The following is a 12638-nucleotide window of genomic DNA, read 5'->3' as shown; positions in this document are numbered from 1 at the left end:
GAGTGTTCCTTTTTCTCTGCATCTTCTCCAACACTTATTATTTCTTGCCTTTTTGATAATAGCTATTCTAATGGGTGTGAGATGATATATCATTGTGGTTTTGACTTGCATTTCCTTCATGATTAATGATGTTGAAATATGTCTTTTCATGTGTCTCTTGGCCATCTCTATGTCTTCTTTGGAAAAATGTCTATTCAGCTCCTCTCCTTAATATTCACACTGCTTGCTCCTCTCCTTTTCACTCCAACAGTGAAAAACCTGGCTCCCACCACTCACCCTCCATTTATTGTTTGATTAGAGTATACATGTATAGCAGTATAAGAATGGGTAACCCCTACACCCATTGGAAACAACTTTATTGACTAGAATCCAGTATTCATGTGCTATTGACTATTCAGTTCCTATTGACTTTAGTCTTTTAGACTACCCATTTCCAATGTTACTCAGGTTACACTTTTCCTCCATTTCTTCAGTGAGGTTAATTCCTCTATTTGTAATACAGTTAGATTATATTGTTACAGTCTACATTCTTTCCTGAGGTTCCTCCAACCTGCTAAACGATTTTTTGAAATTTGCAGACATTAAGGCTTATTCTTTGTGTTGTAAAGTCTCACAGGTTTTGACAAATACATAATGCCATGTGTCAACCATTAACATATCATACAATATAGTTTCACTGCCCTAAAAATCTCCTGTGCTTCACCTATTCATCCTTCCTTGACTCCTCTTGAACCCCTTGTCAACCACTGGTCATTTTATAATGTTGCCTTTTCCAGGATGTCATATAGATGGAACATCATACAGTATGTAGCCTTTTCAGATTGGCTTCTTTTACTTAATGATATGCATTTAAGTTTCCCCCATGGTTTTTCATGGCTTTGGTAGCTCCTTTCTTCTTAGCACTGAATAGCAGTCCACTGTCTTTATGTATCCAAATTTATTTATCCATTTATCTACTGAAGGACATCTTGGTTGCAGCCAAGATTTGGCAAGTATAAATAAACCTGTTATAAACATTCATGTGCACGTTTTTGTGTGGATGTAAGTTTTCAACTTAATTGGGTGAATATTAGGAATGTGATTGCTGGGTCTTATGGTAAGACTGTATTTAGCTTTGTAAGAAACCAAACCATCTTCCAAAGTGGCTATACCATTTTGCATTCCCATCAGCAATGATTGAGAGTTCCAGTTGCTCCACATTTTTCCAGCCATTGGTATTGTATTGGTATTTTTTGTAATTTATTGTTCTAATAGGTACACACTGATATCTCATTGTTGTTTTAATTTGCAGTTCCCTTATGACATACGATGCTGAGTATCTTTTCATGTGCTTATTTGTCATCCATATATCTTCTTTGGTGAGAAGTCTTTTCATATCTTTTGTCCATTTTTAAATTGGATTGTTTGTGTTCTTACTGTTGAGTTTTAAGGGTTCTTTGAGTATTTTAGATACAAGTCCTTTATCAGACACATGTTTGGTAAAGATTTTCTACCAGTCTGTGGCTTCTCTTTTCATTCTCTTAATATTGTCCTTTGCAGAACAGAAATTTTCTATTTTAATGAAGTCTAACTTAATTATTTCATGGATTATGCTTTTGGTGTTGTAACTAAAAACTCACTGCCAAACACAAGATCACCTAGGTTTTCTCCTGTGTTATTTTCTAAGGTTTTAATAGTTTTGTGTTTTACATTTAGGTCTGTGATATACTTTGAGTTAGTTTTTGTGAAATGTGAGAGCTGTGTCATTTTATTTATTTATTTATTTATTTATTGGCATATGGATGTTTAGTTGTTCCAGTACCATTTGTTAAAAAGACTACCCTCTCTCCATTGAATTCCCTCTGCTCCTGTGTCAAAGATCAATTAACTATGTTGGTATAGGTCTATTTCTGTGTGCTCTGTTCTGTTCCATTAATCTGTGTCTGTTCTTTCAATAATGCTACTCTATCTTGATCACCGTAGCATTATAGTAAGTCTTTGAGTAATGTCAGTCCTTCAGCTTTTCTCATCCTCCTTCGTCCTGCATCCTCCTTCCTCTTCTCTTCCCTGTCTCCTCCTCCTCCTTCTTCTTCTCTTTCCTCGTCCTCTTCTCCTTCAGTATTGTGTTAAAAATATGCTGTGAGAATTTTTGAATTCCTTAAAATTTTCTTCATGAATATTATTTTAATTGGCTGTATAATATTTCATTATATGATCTATGATAAAACCAATAACCAGTGTTAAGTGGAAAAATTCAGAACATTTAATATCTCATTTTTGTAAATGAAAATAAAAAGGTAATGTCAGCATAGAATAAAAACTGAAAGAGTTGTGCGATTATATACAAGTAATTGTAATTTTCTTCCTTAGTCAATTTCTTTATTTCCAGTTTTTCTAGAATGAGTAGCAATACCTTTTTTATTAGAGGGAAAGGTAAATATGTTTGTGTTTATTTTCTAAAGTCTGAGAAATATCTTTTTTCCTTTCCCCCTCTCAATCTGATATTAGTAATTTGGATTTTCTCTTTTGTCTTTTTATGAATCTTGATAAAAATCTCTAGGAGCTTATCAAATTTATTGGTCTTTTAAGAGAACCAATTTTTTTCTGCTTTCTATTTAATTGATTTCTCCTTTTATCTTTATTGTTTTCTCTTTCATGCTTGGGGTTTAATTTGTTCTTCTTTTTCTCATTCTTAAGATGAAAACTTAGATAATTGATTTGAAACCTTTCTTTTCTAACATAAGCATTTAAAGCTGTACATTTCCCTTAAGCATGGAATTAGCTGTGTCCTACAATTTTGGATATGGTATTTTACAATCATTCAGTTTATTTAAAGAAGAATACTTCCTCTTTGATTTATGTTATTTCAAATTGTTGAGGCTTTTTAGATATTTCAGTTATTAATTTCTAACTTAATTACTTTGTGGTCAGGGAACATACTTTAAGATTTTAGACTTTTGGCATTTATAAGACTATTTTATGGCCTAGATAAGGTATCTTTTAGTGAACATTTCATGGGCACTTGAAAAATGTATATTCTGCAGTTGTTGGACATAGCATTTTGTGAATGTTAATTAGATCAAAATGGTTGATAATGTTGTTCAGGTCCTTCTTTGCTGCTTATTTGTTTAGGTTCTATTAATTTGTGAGAGAGGGTAGTAAAATCCCCAACTGTGATTGTAGATATGTCGTTTTCTCACGTTAGTTCTGTTGGAATTTGCTTCAAGTATTTTTAAGTATATTATTATGTGGATACATGTTTATAATTCTGTTTTCCTGATGTTTTGGCCCTTTTATCATTATGAAATATCCCTCCTTATCTCTAGTAATATTCCATGTCCTGAAGTCTACTTTGTCAGACATTAATGTAGCCATGCCATCTTTGTTATGCTTACTATTTGCATACAGTGTGATTTCCTATTTTTCAGCCTGTGTCTTTATTTTTTGAAAAGGAATTTATTAGGGTACGTTGCTGTAGGCAACAGTGGGCCACATAGACAAGAGGTGCCTGTGTGACCCTGTGTCTTTATATTTAGAGTATTTCTCTTGTAGATTACTATGAACAATTATATGCCAGTAAAATGGACAACCTAGAAGAAACGGACAAATTCCTAGAAATATGCAATCTCCCAAGATTGAATCAGGAAGAAATACAAAACATGAACAGACCAATTACCAGTAATAAAATTGAATTAATATTTTAAAAACTCCCAAGAAATAAAAGTCCAGGACCAGATGGCTTTACAGGTGAACTCTACCAAACATTAAAGAAGGGTTAACAGCTACTCTTCTCAAACTATTCCAAAAAATTTCAGAGGAAAGAATGTTTCTGAACTCATTCTAGGTGACTAGCATCACCTGATACCAAAACTAGACAAAGATATTACAAAAAAAGAAAATTTCAAGCCAGCATCACTGATGAACATAGTTGCAAAAATCCTCAACAAAATATTAGCAAACTAAATCAACTATACATTCAAAGGATCATACACCATGATCAAGTGGGATTAATCCCAAGGATGCTTCAATATTCACAAATCAATCAGTGTGATACACCACATTAATAAATTGAAGAATAAAAATCATATGATCATCTCAATAATTGCAGGAAAAGATTGTGACAAAATCAACATCCATTTATGTTAAAAACTCTCAACAAGTGGGTATGGAGAGAACATACCTCAACATAATAAAGGCCATATATGAGATGCCTACAGCATACATAATACTGATAATGATGAAAAGCTGAAAGCATATCCTCTGAGATCAGGAACAAGACAAGGATGCCCTGGAGGATATTATGCTAAGTGAAATAAGTCAGAGAAAGACAAAAATTGTATGATTTCAGTTATATGTAGAATCTAAAAAACAAAACAAGTGAACAAACATAATTAAACAGAAACAGAGTCATAGATATAGAGAACAAACAGGTGGTAGCCAGAGAGGAGGAAGGTGGGAGGAGGAGAGAAATAGGTGAGGGTGATTAAGAGGTACAAACTTCCAGTTACAAAATAAATGAGTCATGAGTATGAAATGTACAGTGTGGGCAATGTAACCAGTAATTTTGTAATATCTTAGTATGGTGACAGATGGTAACCAGACTTTATGGTGATCATTTTGAAATGTATAGAATTTCAAATCACTATGTTGTATACCAGGAACTAACATAGTGTTGTAGGTCAATTATATGTCAAAAACAAACAAATAAACTGATAGAAAAAGAGATCAGATTTGCAGTTATCAGAGGTGGAGAGTTTGGGGAGGGGGAATTGAATAAAGATAATCAAAATGTACAGGCCTCCAGCTGTAAGATAAATAAGTACTAGGAATGTAATGTAAAACATGATAAATATAATTAACACTGCTATACATTAAATGTGAAAGTTGTTAAGAGAGGAAATCCTTAGAGTTCGTATCACAAGGAAAAAATGTTATTTCTTTAATTTTGTATCTACATGAGATAATGGAGTTTCACTAATCTTATTGTGGTAATCATTTCATGATGTATGTCAGTCAAATCATTGTGCTGTAAATTGTAGTATAGTCAGTTTACAATATTGTGTCACTTTCTGGTGTACAGCATAATGTTTCAGTCATACATATACATACATACATTTGTTTTAATATTTTTCATTATAGGTTACTACAAGATATTGAATATAGTTCCCTGTGCTATACAGAAGAAACTTGTTTATCTATTTTATATATAGTAGATAGTATCCACAAATCTTGAACTCCCAATTTATCCCTTCCCATCCCTTTTCCTCCTGGTAAACATAAGTTTGTTTCCTATGTCTGTGCATCTGTTTTTGTTTTGTAAATAAGTTCATTTGTGTCTTTTTGGGGTTTTTTTTTTTGGATTCCACATATGAGTGACAGCATGTAATATCATATAGTGTTTTTCTTTCTCTTTCTGGCTTACTTCACTTGGAATGATGATCTCCAGTTCTATCTACTTTGCTGCAATGGCATTATTTTATTTTATTTTTTATGGCTGAGTGGTATTCCATTGAATAAATATACCACAACTTCTTTATCCAGTCATCTGTTGATGGACATTTAGGTTGTTTCCATGTCTTGGCTACTGTAAATAGTGCTGCTATGAACATTGGGGTGCATGTATCTTTTCGAATTAGAGCTCCCCTTGGATATATGCCCAGGAGTGGGATTGCTGAATCATATGGTAAATCAATTTTTAGTTTTTTGAAATTCTTCTCTTTATCTTTGATTTTCAGCAGTTTGACTATAAGTTGTCTGTGTTTAATTTTCTTTGTATTTATCTTGCTTGAGGCCCACTGAGCTTCTTGAATCTGTAAATTGACATTTTTCACCAAATTTGGGAAAATATTGACCATTATTTCTTCTGGTATATTTTCTGTCCTATCCTTGTTTTGCTCTTCTTCTGAGATTCCAAGTTTATGTAAGTTAATGGCATTTGATGTTTTCTCACAGTCCACTAAGCTTTTTGCCTAAGGGTGTTCCCCCGCCACTCCACAATACTTGCACCCCATGACATTTTTTTCCTTCTAAGGCTCCTTTTTGTCTAGAACCTCCAGAATGTTAATTAACAGTGGGAGTAGCTGGCAAAACAGCCTTTCATAACAATGACTTTAGTTTTTCAGCCACAAATATGGTGCTAGTTTGTGACATAAATATTCCTTAGGTTAAGAAGGTATTCTTTTCTCTATATAATATAGTTTTGTCCCAAATAGATAATAAGTATCATCAGAAGAGGTTTTTTCATTTGTCAAGAGGCTTATATAGACTTCTCTTTTAATCTATTAAATAAAAAGTAATACATGAATCATATTGAAATGTTTTTATATTCCCAGGATAAACTATATTATTCTTTCAATATACTGCTAGGTTTGATGGTATTTTATTTAGATTTTTTGTATCTGTACTAACTTTAAAATGATTTATTTTTATGTTCTTTTAGAACTGTGGTTGTGCTATCTTACACCAAATGATTTGAGAACTTTCTCTTTTTCTATGCTCTGAAATAGTTTATATAGAATGAGAATTATTTATTACTTAAAAGTTTGAAAAATTTATAAAAATACACAAATCTGAACTTTTTTAAAAAACATTTTTAGCAAACTTTTCTTGTCTCTTGGTTATTAGTCTCTTCAGGAATCAAGGTTTCCATTTCTCAGTGAAGTTCAGTTTTAGAACTTAAAAATTAATTATTTTTCTCAGAAGTTTTCGTTGAGATTTTCACACTTATTTATACGGTATTTTATTTTATTTACATAGCATTTTATTTTTAAAAATAATCTTTTAAATGGGTAAAAATGATAACCACTATCATAAAATTTAAATATACATAAAAGCACAAAGAAGAAAATTAAAATAACTTGAAATCTCACCAACTTTATCGAATATTTCATTATCTTTACATTTTTTTCTATTGTTATCTTCTTTTTCTTCTGCCTCATTTATGTATATTTGTACTTTCTTTTTTCCTTGATTGCATTTGCTAATGGTTTATCAATTTATTGGATTTCTTCCTCACCTCTGAAAAATCCCAGCTCTTACATATATTTTTCTCACCATTTTCAAGTTCAGTGGTTTTTAATCACTAAATTGTGCAACGGAACCCTTTTCAAAATTAAAATCTTATGTGAAATCCCAGTGTATAAATAGATAAAAGCCAAGCACTTGTGATTAAAGCAAAGGGGAGTAAGGGGAAGGAAGGGAGTTTCTCAGAGTCTCAATCACTTGACCACCACCCCCAACTCCTCTTTCTTATCAGACACTTATGACTCCAGAGAGTACTGTTAGACAACCACTGTTCTGACTTATTAATTCTGCTTTTATCTTTATTGTTTCCTTCCTCTTCTTTTCCACAGACTGGTTTTATTGCTCTTTTCTGATTTTTTTAATTTAGCATTTACTGTATTTCTTTTCATTCTTTCTTGTTTAATATTGGAAATACTGAAGTCTGTGAATTTGTCACTGGCAGTGCTGGTCACATCTTATAATATTTTACACAGGATATTTTCTCAATAGGCGGTAATTATAGTTCTGAGTTTCCTCTTTGGCCCACAGAATATGTAGGAGTGTATTTTCAGCTTCTAAGTGTGGAGAGATTTGTTTACCCTTTTTTAATATTAAGTTCTGATTTTATTTTGTTGTGGTCATAAAATAAGATCTTTCTAATTTAGTTTTTAAGAAATTACTGGTTTTTTGTAATCCAGTGTTTAGTCAATTTTCATAAATTTTCCGTGCCAGCTGTAAAGGGTGCATTTTATTTTTAGGTTACATAGTTATTTCACTTCTGTTATCTATCCTATTAATTATATTGCTGAAATCCTCTATATCTGCACTATCCAATATGGTAACCACTCTCCACATGTGGTTATTGTACATTTGAAATGTGGCTAGTTTGAACTGATATGTGTTAAGTATAAAGTGCACATAGGGTCTTAAAGATTTAATGCAAAAACAGGTAAAATATTTCAATAATAATTTTTATGTTCATTGTGTATTAAAATGATATGATTTTGGATCTGTTGAGTTAAATAAAATAAATATTACTAAAATTAATTTCATCTCTTTTTTAGATACCTTTTGAAAGAGGTTACTAGAGAATTTTAAATTACACGCGTAATTATTTTATTTCTATTGGACATAACTGACCTATATAATAATTATATATTTTTGTCCACTTGATCTATCAGAGACTAGTAGTAACATTACAGTTGTTTTCTTCAGTAATTTCTACTTAAATTTCTCAGTTTTCACTGTATATATTTTTGTACTGTGCCATTTAGCACATAACAGGTCATTTCTATTGTGGATTGAACCTTACATAAAATAAAATGTCTCTGTTGGCCTGTTTGAGTTCAACTTTGATGTGAATTATTGCTATTCTTTTTAAGAAAATTTGCTTAGGAGTTTTTGCACACCTCTTTTTTTTTAACTTCAGCTTCACTTTGTTTCAGGTGAGTATCTCTTAAACGGTAATTAAATTAATTGTATCTTTTGACATAGTCTGACTTTGCTTTTCTTTTTTTCACTTGTTTCTGTTAACTTTTTTCTTCTTTTTTTATTGAGGAATAGTTGATTTATAATATTATATTAGTTTCAGGTGTACAACATAGTGATTCAAAATTTTTATAGATTAACCCCATTTATAGTTATTATAAAATATTGTCTGTGTTCCCTTTGCTGTACAATATATCCTTATAGCTTACTCTTAATAGAGGAGTCTAACTTTTCACAATTATTGTGATCAGTGAATATCATTTTATGAGTTTTATTTTTATGCTACTTTATTTCTTTTTTCTATATTTTAGGATATTGAGTAATAAAAATATTTTGTTCTACTTTTATTACATTAGTGTTTTGAAAAATCATAGTTGAACCCATTTGATTTAATTAGCATCATCAAGAATGGAATAGTACCCATTAGCCCTATGAAAATGGGTAATTTAGCATGTTTTTCTTCCTCTCTATTCCTTTCCTAACTGAGATTCAGATGCTTATTACATTTTTTTTATAAATGTCTTAAGAATTACTTTTAAATAGAAGTTTTAAAGCATATTTAACCACAATTATCTAGATTTAACTTATTTTACTGTTTTGAATTTCATCACCACCTCTTTCTCTCTGTTGATCATTATATCCTTGAAAAGATTTCCTTGGGGAAGAATGTAGGTGGTAGAAATTCAGAGTTTGAAAATATTTTGTTCTCCTTCATGTTATATAACCAACATATTGAGTATGTTTAGAATTCTTTAGCACAGTATTTTTCCTTTAAAAATGCTATAAAACTTTCATTTTCTGGTGCTTATTTTGTGGAGAGGCCACTTTGACTCTGTTATTTTGTAGACTACTTACTTTTTTCTATTGGTATGCTTGAGGGATGTTTTCATTTTCCTTCAGTTTTGAAAGTTCAGAAGGATATGTTTAAATGTTGTCATTCATTCATTCATTTATATTTTTTAACAGCTTCATTGAGATATAGTTCCTGTACCACACAACCTACCCGTTTAAAGCATACTGAACCAATGGCTCTTAGTATAGTATTCCCAGAGTTGTGCAATCATCACCACAGTAAATTTTAGAACATTTTCATCATTCCCAAAGAAAACTTGAACCCCTTTAGCCTGCATTCTCCAATCTGCCTCCTCCCTCCCACAGCCCTAGGCATCCACTAATCTGCTTTCGGTTTCTATAGATTTTTGCCTATTCTGTATATTTCATGTGAATGGAATTAGACAACATGTGGCCTTTGTGACTGCTTTCTTTTGGTTGGTGAAATGATTTCAGAGATTTATTTGTATTGTAGCATGTATCCGCATTTTGTTTTTCATTGCTGAGTAATATTCCATTGTATAGATTATTTTTATTTTTATTTTATTTGTCTTTTCATCGGTTGATGGATATCTGGGTTTTGTCCACATATTGGCTATTAAGAATAATGCTACTATGAACATTTGTGTACAAGTTTTTGTTTGAACTCCTGTTTTCATTTCTTTTGGGTGTATATATAGCAGTGGAATTGCTAGGTCACATGGTAACTCTCTGTTTAACCTTTTGAGGAAATTCCAGACTTTTACAAAGTGGCAGCACCATTTTACATTGCCACTAGCAGTGTGTCAGGATTTTAATTTCTCTGCATCTTTGACAACACTCATTACTGTCCATCTTTTTGACTGTAACCATCCCAGTGGATGTGAAGTGGTACCTCATTGTGGTTTTGATTTTCATTTTCCTGATGACAGCTGATGTTGAGCATCTTTTTATGTGTTTATTGGTTATTTGTATATCTTCCTTAGATAAATGTCTATTTAGATCCTTTACTTGTTTTAAAATTGGGTTATTTGTCTTTCTATTATTGAGTTGTAAGAGCTTTTTATATATTCTACATAAAAGTCTCATCAGATGTATGATTTGCAAAAATTTTCTCCCATTCTATGGGTTATGTTTTCACTTTCTTGATGACATCCTTTGGAGCACACTGCTTTTTCATTTTTGATGTCCAATTTATTTTTTCTTTTGGCATCATACCTAAGAAACTATTATTAACCCAAGGCCACAAGGATTTATGCCTGTTTTCTTCTGACACTTTTATAGTTTTATTCTTTTCCATTGAATTGTCTTGGCATCTGTATCAAAAATTTATTGACTATAAATATGAGGGTTTACTTCTGAATTCCCAATTCTGTTCCTTTGAACTATGTGTCTATCTTTATGCCAGTGGCATATTGTCTTGGTTACTGTAGCTTTGTAGTAAGTTTTGAAATCAGAAAATGTGAATCCTCCAAATTTATCCTTCTTTTTCAAAATTGTTTTGGCTATTCTGGGTTCCTTGGATTTCCAAATGAATTATAGAATCAGCTTGTCAGTTTTTGCAAAAAAAAAAAAGCCAGCTCAGATTTTTATAGAGATCACATTGATTTAGATCAATTGGAGGAATACTGCCATATTAACAGTAGTAAGTCTTATATATGAACATAGGATGTCTTTCCATTTACTTAGGTCTTTAACTTCTTTCAGTAATATTTTGTAGTTTTCAGAGTTTACGTTTTGTGCTGCTTTTGTTAAATTTATTCCTAAGTGTTTAATCCTGTTTTCTTAATGGAATGTTTTCTTAAAAGGTATTTTCCTGATTTAATTTTGGTTTGTTCATTGCTATTATATAGAAATACAACTGATTTTTGTATATTAATCTTATATCCTGCAAACTTACTGAACTCATTTATTAATTCTAATAGTTTTTTGGTGGATTCCTTGGGGTTTTCTATATACAAGATTGTATCATCTGCAAGTAGAGATAGTTTTACTTCTTCCTTTCTAATCTGGACTCTTTTAATTTCATTTTCTTGCACAATTGCCCTGGCTAGCCCCAGTACAATGTTGAGTATAAGTGGTGAGATTAGACATCTTGTCTTGTTGCTAATCTTAGGAATAGGGGACAGCAGTCTTTCACTTGTTGACCTAAAACAACAAAACAACCAGTTATTTTACCAGCAAAATGGGGTTATTTGGGAACAACAAAGACTTAATAATTCAGAGCATGCAGTCTGTGATGATCCACAGGCAAGTCTAGAGAATAGAAGAGAGGAACTTTCTTTTATAGAGGAGAAGGAGGACTTAGGAGGGGCTGTTATAAACAAAGAGTTCATTGGAGGAAACTGGGAGCTTTTCATTAGCTGAGTTGTGTAACAGTCTCTCATTGGGTGCGCTCTTGCTGGGCAAGGAGAAATTTTTCCTTCCTCCTGCTGGGTAGTAAAGTGCCAACCTTCTTCATGTTGGAGATGCAAAGGTACATCTCTTCCTGTTGGGTCTGCAATTGACATCAATGGGGAGGGAATGAGAGCTCCCTCTTCTGGCATCCTGACTTTATTTAAAATGCAGATACAGTTTATGAATTTTCACACACTGTTAAATGTGATGTTAGTGGGGTTTTGGTAGATGATCTTTGTCAGGCTAAGGAAATTTCCTTCTATTTCTAGTTTGTTGAATGTTTATTTTCTTGTTTGTTTGTTTTAAATCATGAAGGGCTGTGGAATTTTGTCTAAAGCTTTTTTTCCACCTGTTGGGATTATCGTGTGGTCTTGGTCCTTTATCCTATTAATATGGTGTACTACATTAATTGAATTTTAGCTAGCATTTATTTTTTACCTTTTAATTCAACTTCTCATTTTCTCATTCTTTAGTCTCCAGAAGACTTTGGCGGAACCTATTAAATGACATATGCAATAGATGTGATGCAGGTCTTGGAAGTTGATGGTGGTCCTCTGTGAAATTTTATCTCCAGAACTTTGTACTTCGTCAAAAGTTCTGGTGATGACTATCTAGGATTTTTTTGTTTGATGGTGTTGAATGGTATGAATGTAAAACAAAATTTTAAGTGTCCTATGTAACCCAAATGTTATATAAATTCATAACATTATTTTGGTAGTATATATATCAGTTTCATATTACAGGCACTATTTTTGGAGATGGAAACTTTTAACTATATTATTTATATACTTTTTAGGGATGATAATCCTTTTATGCATAATAAAGTATGTAATTAGTATTTCTAGCAATTATAGTCAGTATCAGTGTATTTTTGTCTTCGGAAAATTTGTAGATGCCTCCCCAGTTTCTTTCAATATAACATGATTTGTTTCATATTATATATTTCTATCAGATCCCTATTT

General features: G+C 31.8%; 1 protein-coding gene across 1 annotated transcript in view; it reads left to right on the top strand.

The window, feature by feature from the left end:
- SKAP1 (src kinase associated phosphoprotein 1) overlaps nucleotides 1-12638 on the top strand; it is a 257324-nt gene that overhangs the window by 20536 nt on the left and 224150 nt on the right. The gene's annotated exons all lie outside the window — the stretch shown is intronic.

Source organism: Vicugna pacos, chromosome 16 (genome assembly GCF_048564905.1).
Source record: "Vicugna pacos chromosome 16, VicPac4, whole genome shotgun sequence".
In the NCBI taxonomy this organism is placed as follows: domain Eukaryota; kingdom Metazoa; phylum Chordata; class Mammalia; order Artiodactyla; family Camelidae; genus Vicugna; species Vicugna pacos.
Note: the sequence above shows the minus strand (reverse complement) of the source record. Positions and strands in the feature narration are given on the sequence as shown.